At 51.3% G+C, this 26,111-nt stretch overlaps 1 protein-coding gene across 4 annotated transcripts in view; it reads right to left on the reverse strand.

Annotated features, from left to right (window-relative positions):
• The window catches only part of Glis1 (GLIS family zinc finger 1), a 171,936-nt gene that overhangs the window by 139,150 nt on the left and 6,675 nt on the right, over nt 1-26,111 (reverse strand). Inside the window, exon 1 of one of the 4 annotated variants that reach the window (XM_023562553.2) lies at nt 16,920-16,996. The exons of 2 other annotated variants lie outside the window; for them this stretch is intronic. The gene's annotated coding sequence lies outside the window, so the exon portion shown is untranslated. Of the gene's footprint in view, nt 1-16,887; nt 16,997-26,111 lie in introns of those variants that run through there. One more of the 4 variants, XM_063236528.1, reaches the window with a different exon arrangement.

Genomic DNA, 26,111 nt, shown 5'->3' on the forward strand with positions numbered 1-26,111 from the left:
ATGTGGGGTCTCAGAGGTCATGGTGGACAGCTTCAGTGCTACTCGGGACTCCAGCTGGGTCCTCCCCAGACCAGGGGATGATCTTTGGTGAGAGCCAAATGTTCACACTCACAGTAAGTTGAGATGCCTTGAGAAATCCAGGCCACAAGTTCACTCACTGAGTACAAAACGTTAAGTAGAACCAGGCACAGCAGCACACTCCTGTAATTCCAGCTATTCCAGAGGCTGGGATAAAAGTTCCAGGCAACCCGTATCAAAACAATCAAACTTATTAAAGGTCCAGGTATGCAGCTCAATGGTAGAGCATCTGCCAATGTGCCCGAAGCCCTGGGTTCAGCCCCCAGTCCCTACCATCAGATTATACAGGACAACAATCTGAATGCAGAGGGCAGCCAGCCAGGCATGAGGCAGTGAGGAAGAGAAAGTAGCTAGCCGCTTCTAGGGAGGGCCACTCTGGGCCAAATGCTGGCTCGTTACTCCCCAATACAAGGAATGACGATTTCTAACAAGTCAGGGGAGGTCAGTCAATGGGAAGGTTACAGTCCACTGCAGGCCCATACTGGATCACAAAGTCCTGTGTGTGTGATGGGGCCTACAGGTCAGCAGCTGGCAACAGCAGAGGTTCAGGAAAACTGGACCTTGCAGTCCAAATCCCTGACTCCCATTGGTAAAGAGGACAAAAACCTGTGAGGTCCTGGTGAAGTCCCAGGAGAGGATGCATGTGAGACAAACTGAGTGAACAGGAAGGGCCAGGACATGGACAGTCACTGAGGACAAGGCTCACAGAGGACCTAACCAGCAGGTGGTGGGCAGCTCACTCCGACATCGAATGAAGAGTTTCCTCCTGCTGGTCCCCCAGGAACTCCAACAGGAGCCCCTAAGGAAGCCCTACACACAACAGGCAGGACCAGATGCCCACCCAGCCACTGCACCAGGGTAGGTACTCATCTGCCTTCCCTATGTGCCCAGCTGGGTGCGCCCTGGAGGAAGGATCTGCATGCAGTGGCACCACACAGCCTGGCACAGAGCAGGCATCCGGCAGTGCAACTGCCCAGCACAGAACCCTGGGCTCTAGGAGGCATGGTGTGGGCCTCGCACTCCAGGCAGCTCTCTGGCATCCTGAGCTTGAGGAACAGAGGAGGGAGGTGGCCTGAAGAAGTGTGCACTTATGCAGCACTGGGACCCACTGCTGGCTTCCACTGAGCATCTACTGAATCAGCTTACCACAGTGTCTCCCTCAACCCTAGCAACTGCCCCTAGAGAGGAAACACTTCATCAATAAAACAGACAAAGCAATGCACTCATCTCAGAAGAGGCGCAGGCTGCCTGCCCTGGGACCAGGGCCTTCCCTGGGGCAATGAGGGCAGAACCCGTGATGGGCCTGAAATGCAAGAATCCCCAGAGAGCTCAGACCCCAGCAGTAACCCCAGTTTACAAGGTGGGACAACTCTGAGGGTTTTCCACCCCTCAGGAGCCGGCAAGCTCCGAGTAGCTAATGCTGTGTTCAGCACAGGCTGGAGTTTAATAAAACTAGAAGCAGTTAATGGTTAACAATAAAAAATAATATTTTTCCTTCAAGCAATTAAATTGTAAAATAGAGCTCACTAATTCCTTCCTGTTCTTTCCCTGGGGAGCTCAGATTAAGCACCAGAAGTAAATTATGTGTTCCTATTCCCCATTTGAAACCCAAGTTTGAAAGAATCTATGAGAGAAATATTGTCTCTTTCATTATGGCAGAAATCTCTTGAGGATTTCGGCAGTGGTTTCATATAATGTGTTACCTTTCTGAAAAGCAAGCCCTGATAAATTTGCTTCTTGCCCATTCTCCAAAGAACCAGTGTGTGTAAACTCAATCTTATCAAAGCACAACTATAATTCTCTGTGGCCTTCATGTCTATAGGGAAATAAAGAAAACTCCCCCAACCCACCAGACCCATCCCTAGCTGGCTGGCACCTGGGGCCTCAAACCTTCCCTCTCCTTTCCCACTGTGCCCACTCTGTCCCGCTGGGCAGCACCCTCAGCCACTCACACATCACCTGTATTCCCACACCTTGTCCGATTTCCCACCGGCCCCTGGCGCTTACCTGAGTCCCTCCTCTGGAGTGGGCCATCCACTCTTGGAACTCCCTGGCACTGGCTCCTAAAGACTGTCCCCTGCCATGACCTTGGGAGACAGCTACTCAAGACAGCCACAGGAAAAAAAAAAAAAGACAGCCACAGGACCAAGCCACAGGAGAAGAATACCCCAGATGTATGCCTCATCCACCCCTCTGTCACGATGCCTACCACATGCCTGGCATAGTACCCAGCATTCTCCAGGTGGAGAATTTGCATTCATGGCGAGGAGGTATCAGTGACCACTGAGGCCTACTCCCCTCAAGGTAGAACAGGGAGCAGTGAGACCTGGACCTCTGTACATTACTGAAATAGAGGGATAGTCGGTCTCACAGCAGAAACCCAGTGGTGATACAATGATATACCTGCTACGCGGGGAAAGATGGCAGTGCCAGTCTGAGCAGGTCACTCCCAGAATCCCCCAGCTTCCTCCCAGCCCCAACCTGCAGAGCAGAACTGGGAGCTCCTAGGCTCAGCTTCTGAGGCCCTTAGAGACACCTGCCCACGTTCACCACTACTTCCTACTTCTTTGCCTTGTACAAGCAGTATTCCCCCTGCTCTGCCTGTTGGACTCCTCCTCATGCTTCAAAACACAATCCGGTATCCCACTCTGACCCCTCTCCTCCAAGGGCTGTGAGCATTCCTGGGGCAGGGACAGGATGGATCCATCCCAGCAGAGGCCCTGGCCTCACTGGGGGCTCAGAAGCCAGGCTGGCTGGGCTGAACAGCAGCATGCAGAAGAGAGGAAACCAGCAGGGTGGGCAGGACCCACCCCTTCTCCACGCGCCAGCATCATCCAGCCTAGGCGTGCTTAGCACTTGCTCAGGAGCCCAACCCTGCTGCATGTAACATCTCACCTCTCCCAAGAAAGAGACCACCCAGTGTTATTAGGATCTCACAGACCAGCAACAGAAGCACAGAGAGGTTAAGAAACCAGCAGAGGTCATGGAACTGGTGATTCTAAGTGCTGTAACCAATGCCTTTCTGTGAAATGCAGAGACCTGTGTGAGGGGGCAGGACCAAACTGTTCCAGTGACCAACCCTCTTACGTCCACACTCTTCCCGTGTCCACATCCGCCTCCTGACATCTGCCCCAGAAAAGCCTCTGTGCTGCCCAAGCCAACATTCCAAGGACTCCCTGTCCCACCCCCATCACCCCAGACCAGACAGTAAACAAACAGGACACCTGGAAGAACAACCAGAGAACCACGTAAGCTCTCCCACGACCCCACCTCTCCCTGCGCTCTGTGCTTGCGAGGTGGCCGAGCAGAGACAGAAGACCTGCTCTGAAGACCAGCCCCTAGGCAGTGTCACCCTGCAGAGGAAGACGCTGCAGAAGTTCCAAGCGGGGATTTTCCATCCTCCGAGTCCACTGGGTTCTGTCCAGTGGACCTGTCCCCTCGCCCTCTCCAAAAGCAGCTCTGACCCTCGCCTGTAAGGCCTCTCTGTAACCCAAGCCAGGCTCTCAGATCAAGGTCGCACCCACCCCTACCACTTGCAGGTTGTGCCCTTCTGTTCCAAGCATACAGTGCTGCCCAGGGACACTGCTCGCCACCCACCCCGCAAGAAGATGCCACCCGGGTACGGAGAGCAGAAGGGCTGCTGCCCAAACAGTGTGGCCTGGAGGAAGCAGCCAGCACGCTCCCCAGCACCAGCCCACAGCACCAGCTCAGCTTCCCGGCACACTGCACTCCACCAAGCCGGGCCCCTCCACAGAGGCTCCACATCCCACTGTGAGTTCCTACCTGATGAGCTCAGCTGGCCCGGCCACAGCTCTGTGTGGGCAGCACCTCGACCCCATTTTTCAGAGGAAGACATTGGCTTGTAAGTGACCCCAGCCAAGGATGCATGTCAGACATCAGAGCCCTGAAGCCACTTACTCAGCAGAGCAGCTGTGCTTACCACACACAAGCACCAGGCCCTGGTGGACATCAGTTGCTGTCCTTAAGGCCATGTATTGATCAACTCGAGCTGCTGTCACAGAATAATGGGCTCAGGTGGAGAGTGTAGACTGGTGGCACCACACTCACCTAGCTTGCACAAGGCACTGAGGTCCACCTGCAGCAGGAGAGACAGACTGACTAACTACAGCCTAGGCTCAAACAGGAGGCCCTGGTTTCCAGCAGTCCTGGGAAGCTGGAAGCCCAACGCAGCAGGTTTCTGGTGGAGGCCCTTTCCTGCCTCAGAGATGGCCACCTTTCTGCAGTGAACTCAGATGGTTGGGAGACACAAAGCAGCTACGGGGGTCTCTTCTTACTAGGGCACTAATCTCACCCACTATGGCGACTCCCTCCTCACAACTTCTCAGTCTCCCAAAGGCCCCATCTCCAAACATGTTAGGATTAGAGCATCGACATGTGAACTAGGTGAGGGACACAACTCAGTCCACAGTATGCCCACAGCCCACACCAACCAAGGAGGACACTGAAGCACAGAGAGGTGAGCCATCTGCGTAAGGTCACTTGGCCAGAAGCAGCGCTGGGATTCCAATCCAGGCCCTTGACCCAAGGCTGGGACTCAGAGCTGGGCCTGGAGGATCACCCCTTGCTGATCCCGTAGTGCCCTGACATTCTTGGTGAGACAGGGCAGATAGGAACTTTTCCTCGGCTGCAAAATGAGAATGAGAACAGCCCCTGCTGTGGGGACTGAGTGTGTTAGCATGGAGAGCGCTCAGGGCATGTGAGCACAGGTTCATGCGTGACAAATGTCGGTTCCCACACAGCAACCTCTCCTTGGCATCTGCCTCCAGGCCAACATCAGGGGGCTGAGAGATGGTGGCCACGGAAGCAGCACAGCAAAGCTTCCAGGTAGGTAGGACAGGAGAGGGCCATCTGGCCATGGGCTGGAGCTTCTTCTTCCCTGCCCTGCCAGGGGCCCAGATGCAGGGAGTGAGGTCAGGGGCAGCTAGGCAGAGCGAGGGTTACTGCTCCCTACCATTCTGCCCTGAAACTCAACCCAGCCCGATTAATTAAGACCCATCTGTGTGGGCCTGTGGTCACCCAATACTGGTTACAGCCTCTGCATCACCATAAAAATACAAGGACTGCACCACCCCGACCAGTCTGTTAGCACAGACCACAGGTCTCGGGAGTGTGTCTTCAGATGCCACAAGGAAACGTGGTCCTGGGAGCCACAGCAGCATGTCCCCCTGAAGGGTGTTCCTAGGGCTTCCCAGGGTGCTCAGGAGGCCTTCGAGGCCCCTGAGTCAGCAAGACCCACACACCAAGCTCTGTTCCGCCTCCCACTCTGAGTCCCTAGCTGCACCAAATGTAAGAAGCACCGCATTCCTTCCTGGCGGGCACTGTGCTATCACCCTGGGCATCCTAAAATGTGGCAGAAAAAGAGGCCAACGGATACAGAGGAGACACAGTGCCTGCCACAAGCACAAAGCCCACATCCTCTCTCCCAAAGAGATCAGAGTAGCATGTGGAAACCCCATGAGTAACAGGACAGTCTTCATCTAGGAGCCTACAGAGCAAGTTGGTGTCCATAAGCCCTCAGCAGAAACCTCCCAACCTGAGACAATCACAGCCCTGTCCACACTGGGGAGGGCTTGCAGTCTCCCACTCAGTACCAGGCAGACCCATCATGCCTCTGACCCTCCCTGGCCTCGAACTCTGACCATGGCCAGGGAGACAGATGCAGGGCAGGGTAAGGCACTCCTGATCCATCCACAACCCAAACCGCACACAGTTAAGCCTCTTAGATTTTCCGATTTTAATCAAGCCCAGCCCCAAGAAGCATTCTTCAATAAGGGAGGATTTGCTTAGTTTGTTCCGAGAATCAATGTTACCTCCTAAAGAAATAAATCCTCCTCTTTCAGTGCCACTCATGTATTCACAACGGTACATGGTCTTTTGAAAATCCTGCCGCCTCACTTGGCAGAACTGTGTACTCACTGTGCATTCACCCCGCACCACCGTGCTCCCAGCTGCAACTTGGTGGAGGTTCCTGACTGCTCACTCTGGGCACTATGTTTAACCCCTTATAACAAATTTGTGGCAGGAATAAAATGGGTTTTATTAATCCCACCTCACAGAGGAAAAGCCAAAACACAGAAAGGGACAGTAATCTGACCAAGGACACACAGAGTTGATGCAAAGGCCTTCCCTTACTGATTCAAAGATGAGTCAGTCCCTGCCCTCAGAAAGCTTTTGTTCAGTGCACGCTGCATCTTGCACCATGCAGCAATAATGCCTTTACCTGGCCCCAGAAAGAAAACGAAGGAAGCCCATTTAGGGGCAGAGGGATCTTGGGGAGCCTCCTGCTCACATCACAGCATCTCCAGGAGTCTGGGTTGTCTCCGAGGACATAGCAGCAGGATGGGGACAGCGGCCTGGCCTGCACTGGCACAGCCCTCAGGTTAGCTCTGGTTCTGTGGGACCCGACAGCACCAGAACCTTGAGCATTTGCTCTCCCTGCACGCTCTCCAGTCTCTCGCTCAGAGCAGTGCTGCCAGGCTAAGCAGTGAACCTGCTCTAAGATCTTGACCTCCCTGGAAGCACCATCCCTGCCATCGTCTTGCTGTTTCCCCGCCAGCAGTTCCCTAGGCACTTCTGATGCACCTAGTAGGAAGCAGAGGACACCATCCTCTCTACTTTGCAGAAGAGATCAGGAAGGCCCCAGAAGGGGACGCACCAGGAGAGCCAGGACTACACTACTCCCAGCAGGTGTGGCTCCAGGCACTGGGTGCATGCAGGAGGCTTTCACTCCACAGGGCCTCCCCAGGCCTTGTGCTGCCTCCAGGGAAGATCTAGTAGCTTCCACCACAACGCTGGCCTCAAGCCAGAACATCTACCATCACATCTGCCTGCCACAGCGGCTAATTATTACCCAAGGACCCAAAGGCCCCAGAGAGAGCGAGCTCCTCATCCAAAGGACCCAGCTGCAAGTGGCAACCTCAGAGGGCGAATCCAAGCAGGCTCACTCCAAAGTCAGCTGCCCACCACCCCACGGATTTTTCCCTCTCCTGCATCCTGACAGAAATCAGATGTCCAGGCTGTGTGGAGACAGCACACGAAGATGCAGAGGCCCTTAAAATGAAAGTCAATCTTCCAGATGCAAGCTTTTCTGCTGGACGGGTGGCAGCCTCCATCCATGTCCAATAAACAACTAACATGTTAGTTAGAAATCCTAAATTTAAAAAAATCAAATATTCTTGTTCTTCTTCCCCAGATCATCTGTCACCAGGTGTCCAAAACAAGCAGACAAGGTCTTCTGGGTGTGCATGGTCCCGTGGGTCAGTGTCACCCAGCTCCTTCCAAGGCAACAGGAGGCAGAAGCACCAGGGAAGGCTGGGAAGGGAAGGAAGGAGGGAGGGCTGGAGACCTTTCATTCCAAGCTGTTTCCACTTTTTAGATTTACCCAAATCCTTTAATTGACCTCCATCGAGAAACGCCCGATTAGGCTAATCCTGCCCACCAAACTCTCCCATTACTGCTCCTGGGAAGTCTGAAGAAGGCTGAGGGCACACCCCCATCCCAGTGCAGCAGCAGGCCAGGCCAAGCCTTGCCAGCCGCTGGCTGCCCGGCAGCACCTCGCAGGAGCAGCTGAACCCCATGGAAAGGCCTCCGGGATCTGCAGGCTGTCTGACTCTTGCTGCAGCCACCCCCTGGCAATGACCTCAGAAAGTGCCTTCATTTATCTTTCACGATAATCACAACACTGGCAACTGCACGGTGGAGTACACCTAAGAGAGATCAACATGTGTGTGTGTGTGTGAAAGGCAGCTCCACTGTATTCTGGAGGTGACACAGACCGGCACGCAGTAAATGCTGACGAAGGAACATCCCTTTCCCTTCCCTCTCTGGAGCTGGCTGAGAGAAAGAGGAGTCCTTCAGGCCCACTGTGCCAGACGTCTATGCAGCCAGGTCCCCGGCCGGGAAGTAGTAGCAAAGGGACCCTTCTAAGCAGAGGGACTGCCGGCCACCTTCAGCACTTTCCGCACCAGCTGACTGCACCTTCAAGGCCCCACTAGGGGCTGCCTCCTTCTCTGAACTTGGCCTTTCAAAGGGGCTTTCATTTATCGGGCTTTAATGTCTCACATGATTTAATCGGAAACACGTGCCTTGTAAATATCGTCTGTCATGTTCCATCAGGTTCACAGGGAAAAGTACAAGTCAATAAACAAAGGTTGTGGCGTAAATCTACCTTGAACACATAATACCTCAAATAAGAAAATCAAAACACGTGTGGCCTCTGACCTGCACAGTTTCATGAGCAGGAACTCAGAGTATACTCAGGAACATTTCTAAATGCTTGTAATTAACAGGGAGGCTGGGGCTGGGCCATCCAAGCAGTGCAAGTGTGAGCGGAGTGCTCTCACAAGACTGCCTGTAGCACCTGTTAAGGCACAAAGCACTCCTAGCTGGGCCAAAACCTGGCCATCTCCACTGTAGGGGCCTGGGCATTTCTCCCATTTTCCCCACACAAAGGGTGAAGAGAGCACCGCATGACAAAGGCATCCCTTGCATCTTCCAATCCTCTGCTCCCTGGCCCCTCCCAGGCTATTTGGGAGCCCAGAAATGAAGATTGGGCAGAGGATCGAGTCCCAGCTCTGCCATGTAGGACTACATGGCTGCTGCCAGGGTTTTGTCTGCTCCTTGCCTGCTCCAGGAAAGCCTTTAGTAATGAGAGCTGTGGTTGCCATGTCCTTGCTATTAGGAATCATTTGCTGATTTTTTTCTCCAAGAAATAAATAAAACTGTACTTTCATTCAATACCTGAATGAAGTACAAGACAAAGAGGTGGCCCCAGCTACTCCTAGAATGTGGTCCATTCTGGGCATTATTCACCACATATGGGTGATTCATGAGTAGACTAACATTTTTTTTTTTTTGATGTTGTGTCTGGTTCTGTTCTCCTCATCCATTTAGTAAAAAGAGTAAGAGAGGTGGGCATGGTGGTGCACACCTATAAACCCTGCTCTCAAAAGGCTGAGGCAGGAGGAGGGAGAGTTTGAGGTCAGCCTGGACTGCGCAGCAAGACCCTATGAAGACACAGTGAAAATAAAATGGATTGTAAGGCTAGGATTATGGTTATAGTCGGGTTAATTAACACTGAAATATAGGAATACATTTCTGCAGTCCACAGTGCACATACACAAAGCCAGGGAGTGTCACTGCTCCCCTCCCATCAGCCTGGAGACTCCTAGCAGCCCACAGTCTTCCACCCTCACACATCGGAGCTGTGCATAGCAGAGAGCTGTGAGGAACCCAGGAGCTGTAGGACACAGTTCGTCATCCATCCCCGTGTGGGCTTTACCTCTTTTTGTTTTCACACCCAGCCTTCAAGGCAGGTGGTTTCTCAGGGCAGTGAAAAGATTCGCACTAAGGCACCAGTAGATGAGTGGTGTAGGACCTCAAACGACACCCACGCCCACGATTAAAATCCTCCAAAGCTCTGACCTTTCCTGGCAGGGATGAGACACCTGTGCATAGGGAGGACAGCACTTCACAATGCACTTGCCTCTGCAAGCGTCCAGAATGCTCAGTCCTTCCCTCTGCTGGCCAGGGCTCCAAAACAGGGAAGCACTCCCTGCTCGTCCTGCAGCCTCTGCGGCCGGATGCTGTGATGCTCCGACATGGTGCCCGTCACGCTCGTGCAAATGCAGGGCCTCCCGCAGACCCCCAGCACATGTGGGAAGCTGGTGCCAGGCGCCCTCCCATGCATGCAAATGTTCCTAAACAGAGTAATTAGAGTGGTGTTTAGGTAACTTTTACACAGGCCCCTAATCAGAATCACATGTGGGGTGGAGCCAGCTGTGGTAGCCAAGCTAGAGGGGCTGGTCAGTCCCTCCCTGGCACGACTGCCACTCTGCATTCCTTCCACCAAACTTCTCTGCTCCGATATCCCCACTCCAGAGCTGGAACTATCTGCTCCCTAGCACAGACAAAAGAAAAACACTCGTGATTCCTGCGCCACGCAATTTGCCACGCAATCTGCCATCACAGCACAAGGCACACCAGGCCAGACACAGAATGGGCCTCCGAGACCCTCCACTAGAAGAGCCGTGCAAAGCTGACAGGTGGGAAGCAGTGGCGAAGGAGCTCGTGCAGCTCCACACAGTGGGCTCAGGGCTCACCACACCAGTGCCACCTTCACGAAGCCCAAGCTGGCCATGTCCTTCCCTCCTGACAAGCCCAGGGGAGTCCCATTGCCTCCAGGCGGCAGCTCCCTGCTGCTGTCCTTCAGTGGCAGACATGGCCAGGGACAGCCATGGCTCTTCCAATGCTTAGGCAAATGTTGCTGCTCCTACGTCCTGTCTGCTAAATGGAGTTCAACAGAGGGAAACGAGCTGAGGGAAATCATCTGACTTATGAACACCTGGCATGCAGTACGATTTTTCAGTCCTGTATCTCCTCCACTTTTCTGTGGCCTTATACAAATGATTTGGGGTCTCTGGGGCGGGAAGGAGCAGGTGCTACCCCAGTTCCCCTTCTTGATCTTTGCGGGTCATTCAAGGGCCAAGACACTGTGAGCTCAATTTTTCTCCCCAGCCATTTCACCACATCTCTGCGCCAAAATGAATTCTTCCTTGTGCCCATCACAGGAGCTCACAGTGCCCACCAGGGCTCTGCATGGACAGCTTGTGCCAGGAGCACGGCTCCCTCAATCTCTGAGTGCATGTCCAGCAGCTGAGATCTGTTACATGACAGATCCCTGGGCAGCAGGTCTGGGGGAAAATCTCGGTAATGCTGGGGCCACTGCCCTGGTGGCCACACTCTGGGTGGTGAGGGCACACCTCACCCCCTATACACCATCAGGTCAGGGGCTTCCCAACATGACAAAGCCAGGCCAGTGCTGCAGCAGGACAGATGAAGACTGCAGCTGCCCCGTGGGTGTCACTGGCCATCACCCACCACAATGCTGGGAACAGTGAGCAGATGCCACATCAGTGTTCCCACCAAGGGCCCTGAAGGGCAAGGTCCAACATGGCACTCTGCACCAGCACTGTGCACATGACTGGGGTCACAGGCAAGTGTTACTGGACAATCTCAGTCAGGCCTGGCATCAGAGAAGCCTCCACACTTTCCCCCTTCTGCCTTGTTGGGGACTGGCCCGCAGGAGGCGCTATCGGGTCCTGCCAGGCTCTGATGCTAGATGGTTCAGGAATGGGGACAAGCCACCATGTACGCTGGGGCTGAGACATGGATCTTCTTTTAAGTGGTGGCACTTGCCGAAATGGCAAGACTGGGTTACGCTGCAACATCAACACGGACCTAGGGAAGCAGAAATAGAAGAAAGAAGGGAGGCAGAAGATGTAGAGGCTTGGATAGACCCAGAGGGGAAAAGACAGTCACAAGTAGAGGGAGCACAGGGAAACCCTAAAATGAAGGGAAGCAAGAAGACACAGAGAGAGGAGATGGCCGGGTATAAAAAGAGATGGGGACATGCTAAAGCCCAAGAGAGGAGGACAGGAGAGGGGGCAGGAAACTAGCTGGCCCTGAAAGACGTCAGCTCATCCAGCAGGCACAGTGGCTGCCGCAGGACATCGTGGTCTGAGGCTTCTTCATGACCTGCCCCACATCTGCACCCAGGCTCTGGGGGTGAGACAGGGTCTTCCTCGATCTTACCCAGCCTCCCTGCCATTTACGTGAAGGATAGATTTGAAACGGCAACGGGTTGTTTGTTTGTTTTTTTAATTGTTTTTATGAAGACAAACAAGATCCCACAATAGCAGGAGACTAAGCTGAGCCTAAGAACAGTAGTAAGGCACAACATCTTCCCCAAGTCCCTGGTTCCCCAGCAGCCGGGTTACATACCAGGCGTCTGACAGAGTGCTAAAATGCCTGTGCTGTGCACACCTGCACACACACCTGAGCACAGCACACAGGTGTGTCACAAGCCCTCACACGTAGTGGGGGCAGGAAGGATGATGCCAACGCTCTTTGCTAGGGGCAGTATTTTTTGAAAAGTCTTTCCCTACCCAGCTTCTCACCCCAGCCTCACAGGAGGCCGGAGGTGGAGCGACATCCTCAGTTTACAGAACTGTTACATAACACCCTGGTCCTCAAGACAGTGATAATGCAGGTTCGTGACAGTCTGGCTCCTGACACCATCATCTCTGCTGTACCAGTGCCAGGGCTTGAACAAGATTAACACAGAACGTGCTTTTTCCTGCAACAGTGGCCAGTCTCCTCATGCAAGGCCAGCCCCTGAGCCTAGGGGCAAACAGAGATGACTAGGGGTGGCCCTGCTCCCTAGGGAGATGTACACCCACAGCAACCACTGCCAGGATGGGCAGGAGCATCAGGAAGGTGCCACCCATCTGGGGCGCAAAGTTGACTCAGCAAACATCGCTCTGAGCCCACCAGGTGAATATCTTATTGTGGAGAGTAAAGCATGGATAACTGTGGACAACAAATCATTAATAAAGATAGGGTCAGGGGAAAGAAATCTAACAGAGCAAAATACCACGAAGGAACTGGGTGGTCAGGGAGAGTCTTTCTGGGAAGTGACACTTCAGCAGACCCTGCATCTGCTACAGAAAGGGACACTGGACAAGCAGGGGGCACAGGGACATGCCTGCTGCACAACCACAGACCAGAAAGGCCAGTGTGGGCCAGGTGCAGGGAAGGAGACAGAGGATGAAGATGGATGGCATGTCTGCCTCACAGTCAGCCAGGGCAAAATGGGTGGAGGGCTTCCAACATGGTGGTGCTGCAGCCCTGCCCACGTTAGAATGGTATTTAAACCAACTGCCAGGAATACACTGGGGCACACACAGGCGGGGGCGGCTTCCAGAAGCCCTCGCACGATGAGGAGCGAAGGGGTGGGCATGGTGCCAGGCAGTGGGCAGTGGCTCAGACCCAGAGCCACACCCGGGGTCAGGCCCAAAGCCTGGTGGGCTCCAAAAGGTGGAGACAGCAGCAGAGGGCCATGAGAAGGGACAGCTGGTGCAGGGAGGCAGCCCGGGTGCCCCCAGTGTGGGCACTGCCAAAGGTTGCCACAAGAATGAGTGAGAGCCAGGCAGACGCCACGGCAAGGGCCAGCTCTCAGCAGGTGCAGTGGTGGCCAGGTGAGGGCAGAGGGCGATGAGGAGAGAGGGCTCAGGCAGCAGCAAAAAGTGACAAGAGGGGACAGGAGAGGGCATGGTGTGTTAACCCGCAGCTTCCAGAGTGCGTCTGTGTGCGGAGCGTGGCTCAGCATAGGAGCCAAGTTTTTGGAGGTGATGGTGGTGGTGGCTGCCAGTCCTGTCCTATGATACCAAGGACTGACTGAATGTAGGGTCTCATGCAGAGCTCCATCCCCAGTCTTTTTTTGGGGGGTGGGGGGCAGGGATCAAACTCACGACTGTGCGTTTGCAAGGCAGGTGCTTACACCGCTGAGCTAAATCTCCGGCCCCAGTCCTTTTTTTTTTTTTTTTTTTTTTTTTTTTTCATTCTATCTCTTCCTCTTCCTTCTGCTCTTTTTTATTAAATTTTGATGAAAGCTCTTGCTAAGTTGCCCAGGTTGGGCTCAAACTTGCCATTCTCCTGCCTCAGCCTCCCTGTGTGCTAGGATTCCAGGTGTGTGCCACCATGCCCAGCTACAAGTGAAGACCTCGAGGGAAAGGAGTGCGTGGATGCCGAGATGCCAGACTAGCATAAGGGGGGCACAGGCAGCAAAAAGGAGTGAGAAGCACCCAGCGCTCTGAGCTCCCAAGTTCAGACTTGACCACTGCGGCTTTGTGCTTCTTTGATACCTTTCTCAGCACCATCTGACCTACAGGTCCAAGCGGCTCTGGTTTTTGCATTTGCTTTTTTGTAGCACCGGGGATGGTCCGGGGCCCTCCACCCCTGAGCTAAATCCCCAGTTCAGTTTTTTGAGACAGGATCTACCTATGTTGTCCTGGCGGGACTTTTACTTGCAATCTTCCTGCCTCAGCCTACTTCAGTGCTGGCGTTAAACACATGACCCCGCACTTGGCTCAAGCTGGTTCAGTTTTAACCGGGATGAGGTAAGGAAGAGCCTGGCTGTGAGGAGGGCAGAAGGAAAGAGCGGCAGAGGTGTCTGGGGAGGAGGGGTACAGCCGGGGAAGGGGGAGGGGGAAGCGAGGACACAGGGCCGAGGGACAGGACAACCCTGGCACTGCAGAAGGAGACCAGACAACACCAAAGGGAAGTAAATGAATGGAAAATAGGGACGCATGAACTGGGGAGAGACAGCTTCACATTCTTAAACTCTCCTCAGAGAAGCACAGCAGGATCCCGCAACCATAAACAGAGTTGGAATGCATGAAAGGGGCCGTCCTTCTGGAAACTAAAAATAACTCAAGCCAAATAAAAAATGGGAGATAAGGTCAGAAAACAGCTCCGAGAGACAGAGATGGGTATTAGGGGGAAAAGGAGAGGAAAATTAAAGGATTAATACAGAAATTCAAATATGCAACTAGTGAGATTTCCAGAAAGACACAACAAGAGGAAAAGAATGGGGAAAAAAATTGAAAGAACTATTGCAAAACAAGAAGGTCATAGGTCATAGTTTCCAGAAATAAAGGGCCCACCGCGTACCCAGTCCAATAAATAGGAACAAATCTACACAAAGGCACAGCAGACCACCAGAGACCCACAGCAGGAGATAAGGGAGGCCCGGCCTTGCCTGCAGCCATGGTACCGGCGCTGACACGTGCCCTGCCCTGCCCTGCCTGTCCCAAGACCTCGATTAGAGCAACACGGCTCGAGAGGGCAGCTCAGACCCATCTCAGCAGAGGAGAGGTCAAGACAGGGAAGGTAACTGTCTGGGGCTGCCGCGTTTCCACCCGACAACCCTGCGGTGGGCTGCAGGGCAAAGTTCTTGGCTATGTGGTTTCCAAGCTAGTTCTCCAGCCTTCAGAGACCTCTGCAAACCACACGGCATCCTTTTAATAAAGTCTCCTTCCTGCTTGCAGCTGCCAGGGTTTGTGAGACAAGGCAACCAAGAAACAGAGTCCTGCATAAGACAGTCTGGAAGCGAAGTCCCTCCTAACGAGTGTGGGACGCAGGAGAGACGAAACGAGCATAGCCTGATGCATCCGGGCAGTTAGGAAAGTATGACTGATGGGCATTTGATGGACTCATGGAATAATTAGGGGAAAATGGTACTGGACCCAAACAGAAAACAAGCAAATGAAAAAGAAGGTCACATTTAACCTCAGGAAAATAAAATGTTGTGCCAGAAAGGAAAAGTTCTCATGGTACATGGCTCAGTTTGACAGGCTGTTCCAAGTGTACTCACAACGCTGAGACAGCAGGCTCCAGAGGGTGCCACAGAAACGACTTTGTCCTTCCTGTCACCTGCCCTCCCATCTCTCTCCAAGCCTCATCTGTACACGGGTCCCCATCCCCACGTGCCACCACCCACCCCTGTGAGGTCCTTGAAAGGCTGGAATTATCTTGACTCCCTAGCTCACTATTGGATCATGAAACATCTTTTAGTCCAAAGAACTTTTAGTACCAGGAACAGCCTCATCTTAGGAATCAAGATGTCCTGTCCAGGTGAATAACCTCAACACAGGGATGCACCAATAGTCAAGCGTCTCCCCTCTCATGGGATCTGCCTCAGGAGCGGGCACAGTGGAAGAGGGCAACGCAAGAAGGCGTTGGGTCCCTAAACACCCACTAAGTGGCAGGCAGGGCAAGCTCTCTGCCCATGAAGGCCTAGTGCCACAGTGCTCTCCCAAACCCCCTCTGTGGGCTTCCAGGGAGCTGCACCCCGCTGCAGCCTCTGCCTGGCAAGGAGCACTCTCAGGCAGGGTTGGCCTGAAAGTGACCAGCTGGCAGAGCACATCCTCGGCCACATCACTGGCAGGAACTGTGCCCATCTCTCTACCCTGCCACCAAGTCGTTCCTCTTTGTCATCGTCATAGATGGATCTGCGAGCCATTCCCACAGGCTCCAGAAGTGGCCTGCTACCTGCTTCTCCTCTTTGAGCCAAGTCTCTTGAGTGCTCTGAGAGGAAGCAATTCCCTTAACCAGCCACCTGCCACAGGGAAGGCCGCATCATAGGCCCTCACAATTCTCCACAAAGAAACTCCCTCCAGCACTTCAACCCTTCTGATGTACATGGGGCCAAGCATCTCAAAACCAGCATCTAGTTTTGGCTCCTGAGTGCCAGGCTGAACATCGGGAGGAAGGAGCCAACACCACTGTCACACTCACTGTCTGCCAGAAAGGAGACCATGATCCCCACATCAACCTCCCATCACACAAGGTACCCGAGTCCACTGGCCTAAACCAAGAGCAGCAACACACCAGGGGCAGAAGAGAAAGCAGCAGCACAGGCGGGAGACAGGAGAACAAAATCCTCCTCTGTACAGCAAGAAGCCCGCAAGCCATGGAGATGCCGTACTCTGCACAGCAGTAGCAGTCTAACCCTCAACACTCACTGCTGTGCCACCTGACAAGCTACTGTGCCCCTCTGCTCTGCTTCTCCATCGGTGATCAGAGATCACACCCAACAGTGATGCCCCACAGGGCTGTGAGCATTGAAAGACTTAGGACTGTGATGGGCTAAGAACATGACTGGACCACAGTCCACCAGGTGAGGCTTTGCTTTTATTGGTCTTATTTCTGTAACTGATATGTAGCAAAGAAAATGCTAGAAGTCAGACATGGTGACACACTCATGGAATCCCAGCACTTGGGAGGCTAAGGCAGGAGGATCACAATGAGTTCAAGGCCAAATTAGGCTACCTAGTGAGATCAAGCCAGCCTGCAGTATAGAGCTATCTCAAAAAAAGAAAAAGAAAGAAAGAAAGAAAACAATGACATGAACCTAAGCCAGGCACTGTGTCACACAAGTTTACACACCTGACACCCACTGGAGATGCACATTAACCCACCTTCAGTCTCACGGCAGGGGATGGCGGAGGACGGGTTCTCTGCAAGCCATGCTGCCTGAGGTTACTTGAAAAGCTATGCTCGGCATTGTTTTTTCTAAAAATAAAGGCCTATTTTTAGAACATTGCTAAAACAAGTCACCACAAACAGCAACAACAAACAACAGGACTTGGTGAGTGAGTAAAGGAAAGCAACAGAGACAACGACAGACGGTAATCCTGGCGGTAATCGTGGCGACAGAATCCTAGAGGTGTTTTTAAACTTTTCTTTCAAAAACATCAGAAAAGCTAGTTTAAACAGCAGACTTATGAAAACATTAGCAGCCAATATGGTGAATGTTAACATGCTTAATGAGAGCACTTGAAGCAATGTTGATTTTTAAATTTTGTTAAGTAAATCTTTAGACCCCCCCCCAACATAAACCTCCTATAAACTGGAGGACCCATGACAAAACAGAACCTATGACGATACATGACATAGGCTCCACCACACGAAAAATCAAACACATTTAAAGTCAAAGAATGGCCAAGTGTCATCCTACCTTCCCATCAGGAAAGGAATTTTAAAACACTGGTAACGACACAGGCAAGTGGGACCTCCAGGAAGACAGCACTGCAGCTCGGAAATCACCATGCCCTTCAAAGAGCCGTATGGCCACAGGTGTGAGGCTGCTACCCTCCGCCTCATGGCTATCACCCTGGGAATCTGGCCTAAGAAAATGTTCAGAGGTGCAAATGAGGAATGCCAAAGGGTATTCAGGGCATTCACAGTGGCTTGATCTGCACACAGGAAAAGCAGGAAACTACGCATTTTTTAATATATATAATGTATATATGTATTTGTCTGAATGTACATAAAGTATCTCTGAGAGGCCAGACAAAATCTCAGACATCATTAGTTTTGGACTGGCAAACCTGGCCCAGAGGGAAGAGAGAAATGATGAGCATTCCCTAGGAAACCAAAATAATTTAACAAATTCAGTAAAATGGAATACATTTTTGGATGTTTAGAAAGAAGTTACATGTGAAAGGTTTATTATGTTAGCAAGTTAAATTTAAAAATAAATACGTGTAGCTGGGTATGGTGGTGCACGTCTATAATCCCGGTACCGGCACTCGGGAGGCTGAGGCAGAAGGATCACTGTGAGTTCAAGACCAGCCTGGGCTACAAAGTGAGGCAAGACCCATCTGAACTACACAGTGAAATCCTGTTTCAAAAAAACAGAAAGAAATAAACGCATGAGACAATATTCAGAATGATCTCAATTACATAAAAATACATTAATATACAGTTAGGGATAGAAAAAAAAGACAAAATCAACACACCAAAGCAAGCAACATCACTGTGGGGGATTTGATTATAAGGAAACATAATTTCCATTTTCTATTTCTCTGGATTTTCCAACTTTTGTACAATAAGTAGCACTTACATAAGTGGAAAACAGGATTAATAAATTATTTTTAGCCACCTCCCAAAGAAGGGTTAGGAGTAACACCTAGTAATCTACTGGGAGGGGGAACCTATAGGGATACAAAGATACCAGAGTTCCACCCGGGCGTGGCCAGCATTTTCTAGCTCTGGGATGGGCCTGCAAGCCTGCAGCAAGCAGCTGGAAACCAGCACAGCCCTTCCAGCAGGGCCTAGCCACTCAGCACCACCTCTCAAAGTAGTTCCCCACATCTTGTCAGTGCTCCCTCATGAACTCTGTGACAGGAGACCCCAGCAGCAGCCACACCTGGGAAACAGCATGCTGGCCCCACCTCCAAGCTAGTCATCCACCTGCCTGTTCTCTGCTGGATGTTTCCCACAAGCCAAGGGTGCTGTGCACCATCTAAGAAGGAAAAGTATGACCAGCACTGTCCAACAGAACTTTCTGTGACGATGGAAATGTTCCATATTTGCCCTGTCCACTACAGTGGGCAAATGTCTATCTACTAAGCACCTGAAATGCAATTAATATATGACTAAGGAGACTCAACGTCTCGTTTACTTATAATTTAGTAAGTGTATCACATATTCCAGAAAGGTTAAGATTAAACAAGGCTATCCATTAAAAAATAAATAAAAAGAAGGGGCCAGGGATTTAGCTCAGCAGCATAAGCGCCTACATTGCAAGCACGCGGTCATAAGTTTGACCTCCGGTACCAACAAAATAAAAAATAAGAAAATAAAAATAAAAACACCTGACCCAGTGTCTGGCCGTGCTCAGTAGATGATGGCTCCAGGACAAAGAAAATGATAAGGAGCAAAGGGTAAGGATGGTCTCTATGACCCCACCGACTCGCCAACAGCAAATAATGGGAATTTACAGGACTCCACTTCTGCGCAGCCAACAGCTCTTCTGTATTCTTAGTGCAGAGCAACTGGTCACTAAAAGAAGCTTAAGCAAGCAGGAAGTGGCAACAGTGTACAGGGTAAGTGCTAGCCAAGGCTGTTCCCACCCCACCGACATACTGGTGTGGGTTCTACACCAGTGCTGGCAAGGCCTGCTCTGCAGACACCCAAGTCCCTCTCCCACTCACAGGTCTCGGGTCCTCCTGAGAGCCCCATAAGGACAGCCAGAAAACACCTCCACATTCTGACCCAGCAAACCAAGGCTCAGGAGATTCTCAGGTAAGCAAGGTGAGAGTACCTGGAGGACAGGAGTCACTTAGGTCAAAAAGCCGAGAGATAAGGTGGTATCACGCATAGGAGGGCTGAGAAGAAAAGAGCCTGTAAACATTCACTCTGCCCACTAGCCTTCCAGGCTACAAGCACTGCAAAGGGAATCACTATTAGTCTACGCAGTATCTGAGGACTGAACCCAAGGCCTGGAGCACAACAGGCATCTGGCGAACTGTGATGAACCAACCAACCATCAACCACACACAGGCACAGCGCTTCTGGTTTTTAAAGTGCTTTCCACAGTCCGTCCCTTTTGCCCTCACAGCTACTGAAGCAGGGATCAGTCTCCCCATTCCAAAATGGGAAAGGGAGGCTTGGAGACCGTCAGCCACTGCAGCCAGCTGTACTGAAAACCCACTTGGGAGCCTCCCAGGAAACCACACGTTAACTGGAGAGGATCCTGCAGCATTCTATCTTTGAACCACACTCCAGCAGCAAGTCAGAGGTATGCTCATCAAGACCCTGCCTCCAAGGAGTCCAGATTTGTTTAAGGAGGAAACCGTGTGTTAGGCTGTGCTTAGACATCCCCCCAAAGCCTCATGCAGTCACAGGTGGAGCTTTTCAGAGGTTGCTGGATCTAGAGTGTGTGATGCTGGGATAAGGGTGTGCAATTACTGAATCTGTCCACTGATTGGTCTGGCAGAGTTCTGGGTAAAATACGGGTGGCCCGTCCTGAGTGAGAGTGCCACCCACTTTAAGGGCTGGTGACCTAGATAAAAAATAAGGGTTAGTGCCGTTGTTGTCCCTTGTTGCTTGCTGCTTTCTGCCTGCCCTACTTTACTATGAGCCACTTCTCCTCGGTGATGCCCCTCTGCCATGCAGCCAAGGACTGAAACTTCTACAAACTGCAAGTTTAAACCTTTCCTCCTTTAACTTTGGATGCTAGGTATTTTGTCTCAGCAAGAAAAGTAAGACACCGCGCAGCCAAGCATCTCTAAGACCTGATTCTTACGAGAGAGCAAAGTGATGGGGTAGTCAGCCAATGAAGGGAGACAGGACTAGTTGTAGCTAGTGGAGGCAATTCCTGGACTGTGAGGAATGATCAGATCAGACACAGGCAAGGAGTAGAAAAGGGAGGTCAGCCCACAGCTGCCACCTACCATCTCTCACACTAGGTGCAGGTCACTCAGCCCTCCACGCCCAACCACCTCATTTTTCCCCATCTTGTAAAATGAGGAGAACCACACAGACCCACAGGCAGCAGTGAAGAAGGATTAAGTGGCCGGCAGACATCTACTCACAGCAGGGACCAGCAAACAGAAGCCACTGCAGTGCTGTAGAGCTGGGCACACTGTGCGTGTGGGGAGCAAGGCAGTAACAGCACCTTGAATTTGGGAGGAAGAATCAGTGTCATTCAGCGAAGTGCTGCTACAGTCAGATGGCAACTCCCGGCCTAGTAATCAGAAGGAGGCCACACACAAGCCCAAGCCCCACCACACCGAACTTAAGTCACTGACACTCGTGAGCATCGTGAGCCAACCCAGGGTCAGGGCCTGGCAGCAAGCTGAGCCGAGGCGAGGCGGGACCCTCACTTCCATGAAGGAGCCACCGCTCCCAGCTTCCCTATGTGATGCCATGACCCAGCCAATCAGATCTGTGTCCTTCACTCCTGGGGTTCCCACTCAGCTTGAATCCAAAGTCTCAGCCCTTTACTTACACCAAAAAAGAAAACAAGCAGAGTAAGGGGATAGGGTCTTGCAGCAGCAAGAGACAGCAGCAATCATCCGGGGACCTAGTCCTGCTCTGCCCTCAAACAAGCCAGAGAGTGTCCTCCCCTGGGCGAGCTGCCTCCTGTTTACAGCCAAGTCCCGCTCTACAGACTACATCTGCATCCAGGATGACGGAAGCTCAGAGCTCGATGACTTGCCTAAGGGATACAGCCACTGACATAGTCAGGCTCTGCACCCAGTTCTGACACCAAAAGCCACACGGCCACCTCTGCGCAATGTAACACTCTTGCACCTCATAACAGCTTTTTGAAATGGTTGCTGTGTTATTCCCATTTCACAGATGGAGATACTATCAACCTCTGTAAGAGTTACAAGCAAATAATAAGACTGGACAAATAATGTGACTTGGAAGAGCCATATGGTGCCCAGTAGGATAACATAATCCCCAGGGGCTCTGGCTGAGCCTGCACTGGGGTGAGGACCTCAGGTATGGACATCAGTCTACACCTGGCAGGGTCCAAAAATTGCCATCATCTGGCTACCAACTCTCAGTTCCAATGCAGAGTCCAAGGGGTTTTTTTGGTTTTTTGTTTTGTTTTGTTCTTTGTTTTTTTGGTACTGGGGATCAAATTCATGACCTTGTGCTTACCAGGCAGGTGCATGTGCCACCAAGCTAAATCCATGGCTCCCAAGATTCTCCTTATCTTAGAGAATCTGGGTCCCATGTGGAACAACCCTAATATCTTCTCTTTAAACTATAAGGGCATCCTTTATATTAAAGAAAAAAAAAACTATAAGGGCATGTCACAGGGCCTGGGGCTTTGTCTGGAAGGGAGGGCAAGCATGCAGCAGAAGGTACCAGAAACATTCCACCCAAGAAGCTGGCACCCAGTCACTACAGGACACCAACAGACCCAAGTCCCAGTGGCCCAGGTCAGCACAAAGCCTTGCAACCAGAAGGGTCTGCGACCTGAACAAGGAGGAGAAAGGGAAACCTAGTTCACCTAGCAAGCTAAGGAGAGCTCCTATGAAGAGCCCTAAGTCAGTTTGGAAGGAGGACGTGACCGGCCCACCTGGGAGGCTCACTTAGTGCAACATCCATATACCAAGTGCTCATGTATGTCCAACTCCACAGGGAAAACAGGAACACCAAACACGCACCAGGAACATTTGTACAAGCTACAGGCTCCCATTCTCACTGACCCAGGCCTGTGATGAGCACTCAGGGATAAGGACACTTGCCCCTGCCCTTGAATTCATCTAAGTCAGTAGACAACTGCCACACAGTTCGGCCAGCGCCAGCTCAAAAGGAGAATGGGGAGAGAGGGAAGGCTTCTAGGAAATGGTACTTGAGGTGGATCTTAAAGCTCAGTCTGGGGGCTGGGGATTTAGCCCAGCAGGCATAAGCGCCTGCCTTGCAAGCAGGTGGTCGTGAGTTCAATCCCTGGTACCGATAAAAATAAAAAAGACAAAAAAAAAAAAAAAAAAAGCTTAGTCTGGTGGAAAAGAACCCTCAGAGAGTCTTTCCAAAAAGTTCTGACACTATCATCATATGGGGGCAATAACAATTTAAAAATTAGAATCTCAACACAGACTGAGCACTTTTTGTGTTTAAACACTTACTCATGGGTTAGCTCATTCCATCCTCGTAACAGCCTTTTGTGATGGTTGCTCTATTAATTCCATTTCACAGACAGGGACACTGAGACCCGAGAGCCCTGCATTAGTACACTGGCGGCCCAGTTCCATGCTGACAGCCCCCATCTATACGCTGACACACTTCTCCAACGCTTCCCTCACGCCAGGCCTGCTGATGGACACAAGGCTGCAGCGGTGAATACTTGAGTAGCATTTATTTTCCTAGTCATTCCGAAAATGATTTAAGGACACAAAGATGAATAAAAAGCTCATTGTTTAGAAGGAAAGAAGGACAAGCAAAGAGAAAATTCCAGGCCTGAGGCTGAATAAGAAAAAATCGGCTGCTACAGGGAACAAGCAAAGCAGCATCAGCAAGAGAGAAAAAACGAAGAAGCCAGGAGGGGCCTCAGCTGCCAGGCAAGGCCTGCGTTTCCCGCACTGGCCAAGCTGTCTCCAGCCTCTGAGCGAGCTGTAACACTGGGGGAGACAAAACCAGGTCTCTCCAGACTCTGCAGCTGCTGCCACAGCAGAGCGAAACTACAAACCTCCTGAAAAGAACTCTTAGAATCAGCAGGCAGCCAACCTCACCGGGCATCTTCTCCAACAAGGAGCGTGAGAGTTATCGGCTATCACAGGGCCAGTGGGAAGACTGCTGTCCCCCTACTAACAAAACTCGGATACCCGCGCTGAGCAGGATGCGAACGAAGCAACAGAGAGGTTCAAGCGGAAAGTTCTGACTGGACATTCAAGGTCTAGGATTTCAGTTCTCTACCCAGTTTTGTTCCCTCTCCTCTCCGAGCCCCCAGTCGCTTTGAAATCAACCAGAATGGTCTGCCCCGCAAGATGCTGCAGTGCAGAGATATATTCTCACAAAGAGCGCTACGTAAGTACAAATGACTGTTTGATCAATCATTTGGCCTCAGCGTGGGATTTGGTTAGAATTAAAGCCATCTGGAAGAGGGAGAGGGTGGGGGAGGAGACAAGCGCGGGAAAATGGCCCACCCCCTCCCCCAAAAAGCATTGTTAAAATATAATGGGGAAAAGCAGTAAAGTCCCTGCTGTTATTTCAGCCTAAGTCACTTAATCCTTCAGCACATAAAGTGACTTATTTTATGACCTTTTCCCTTTAAAAAGTAAATCAGAAGATACTGCCTTGAATTTAGATATCTCTGAAACACACTACTCATCCCTCTCAGTGAAGTATCCTGTTTCATAAACCTTCTTCGAGATACTTGAAACTGCAGATCACTAAATGCCTAGCTTTAGGCATCTGACATTCCAGAGAATTAATATTTAAACTTATTATAGGAAAAAAAGAATTGAGTTTGGTTGAAGCATGAAATATTTAATAGTGTCTCCAAATTAGAAACCCTATTTTGTTTCGCACTGGAAATGCCAACGCTATTACCTGGGCTTTGCACTCAAATGAGATGAAACACAAAGGGGAGGTTTAGGCAGTGGAAGGAATCAAGTTTCATTTTTACGATACTTAAAATTATATTATCATTCTCTGCCTTGCAGGTTGGATTTGAAAGCGCTGAAACTACTTAACCAGCAAAAACCGTGGCAAGGTCGGTGCGGCTGCCTCCTCTCTGCAATGAGCCCAGTGACTTTCCTTTCTCAATAGAACAAAAGTATTAAGTGGTTTGGGATAAAAATTAAGCTTCAGTTGACACAGTGGATCCTGGCAGCCTCTGCCAGCACGTGTAATTTATTTACAGCGTTGGACAGTGAGCAAAATACATCATCAACTCTTATACAAACTTCTACTAGGTATTAAATACCCAACTCTCAGAGAAGTAATTCATATAGCCCAGCAGTGTTCCAAAATAAATTCAATCTCAGTCCTCCAGAGAGCTTAAAACAGCAAATGGGATCTGTCTTTTTCAAGTCAGGTTTACAGTCCTCCCTGGTTTCTTGCTAAAGTTCCATTTTCCAGCAAATCTGTTATTTAAAAACAAAAGCAATGATGTCAATGTCAAAAGGAGTCGTCTGGTCGCTAAACAAGACTCAAATAAGGAGAACCAGGACCACATGGCAATGGGGATCATCCCTGACCCTTGTTCAAAAGCTCTCTTGCAGCCCCGCATCAATGCAGAAAGGCAAAAAAAAAAAATCCTCAGACCAGTCCTGGGACTAAGTGCGACTCTGAGACTTTGAGAATGGAGGCACTCACACGCACCTCAGGAATGCACGAGACGACCACCCGTGAAACCTGGCAGCAGGACCCTGGCATTTGACACAAAAGATCATCTCCCACCAGCTAAGTTCAGCTGGACCTCCGGCTTCGGCCCCAACCCGAGACGTCTTCATCCCAGCAAAGTGCTTTACCAATTGCTTTATAGATCCCTGAGCCACACTTTCGGTGGCATGGTGGGGATGCAAGGGATCTCCATCCCACAGATGTCCTAGGAAGCTGCAGAAGGGAGACCACTGCCAGGACCATTACTGGAATCTCTCCCACTGAGACCCTCAGACAGGGATATCAACTGGGCACCCTTCTCCTTCCCCCACTGCAGCAGGACCAGGACCCTTCAAATTGCACCTTGATGGGTTTGCTGGCAGAAGTGCATGCTCGGGGGAGGGGAGCATCTGCTCCTTTCCTTGGGCTGGGAATGATTCAGCACCCCACAGCCACAGCTCCACCGCTTAAATCTGAAAGGCTGGTGTCCTGAGGTCGTATGTTTTCGGGGTAAAGTATTGGCCCTGCTTTTAGACAGACCTGGGTTCAAACTCCAGGCTCTACTAATTGCTTCGTGGACAAGTTTAGGGAAATAACCTTGTTCCTAACCTCAGTCCCCCAGTGCCTGCTTTCCACCAAGGGCTGCGTGGAGTAATGAAACGTGGCCACAGCTCTAACACATCTGACCTGGTACCGTAGGTGGACCTTCCTCTACCCATTCCTTCTGAGTTCGCCTTCAGCAGACAAGACGTCCAAGGAAGGGCCAAGACCATAAACGGAGACAAAAGCAGCTGCTTTTGGCACCTGGATCCTTCCCGACTCTACCAGCTTGGTAAATGTGGAATCCTGGAGTCTTAGGGCAGGAAGGGCCTGTGGATCATCCAACCAAACCACTCTCCATTTTACAGATGGGGAAACCGAGGTTCACAACGAAGGGCAGGGCCCACCTGCATCGAAGAGGCACAGTGGTGCATGTGCGCGTGCCAGGCAGGCCCAACAATAACCACTAAATAAATTCAGGCCATACAGGAAACGCGCTG

The sequence above is a fragment of the Cavia porcellus genome, unplaced genomic scaffold (assembly GCF_034190915.1).
Source record: "Cavia porcellus strain 051 isolate PalLab524CR breed Dunkin Hartley unplaced genomic scaffold, mCavPor4.1 scaffold_25, whole genome shotgun sequence".
Classification (NCBI taxonomy): domain Eukaryota; kingdom Metazoa; phylum Chordata; class Mammalia; order Rodentia; family Caviidae; genus Cavia; species Cavia porcellus.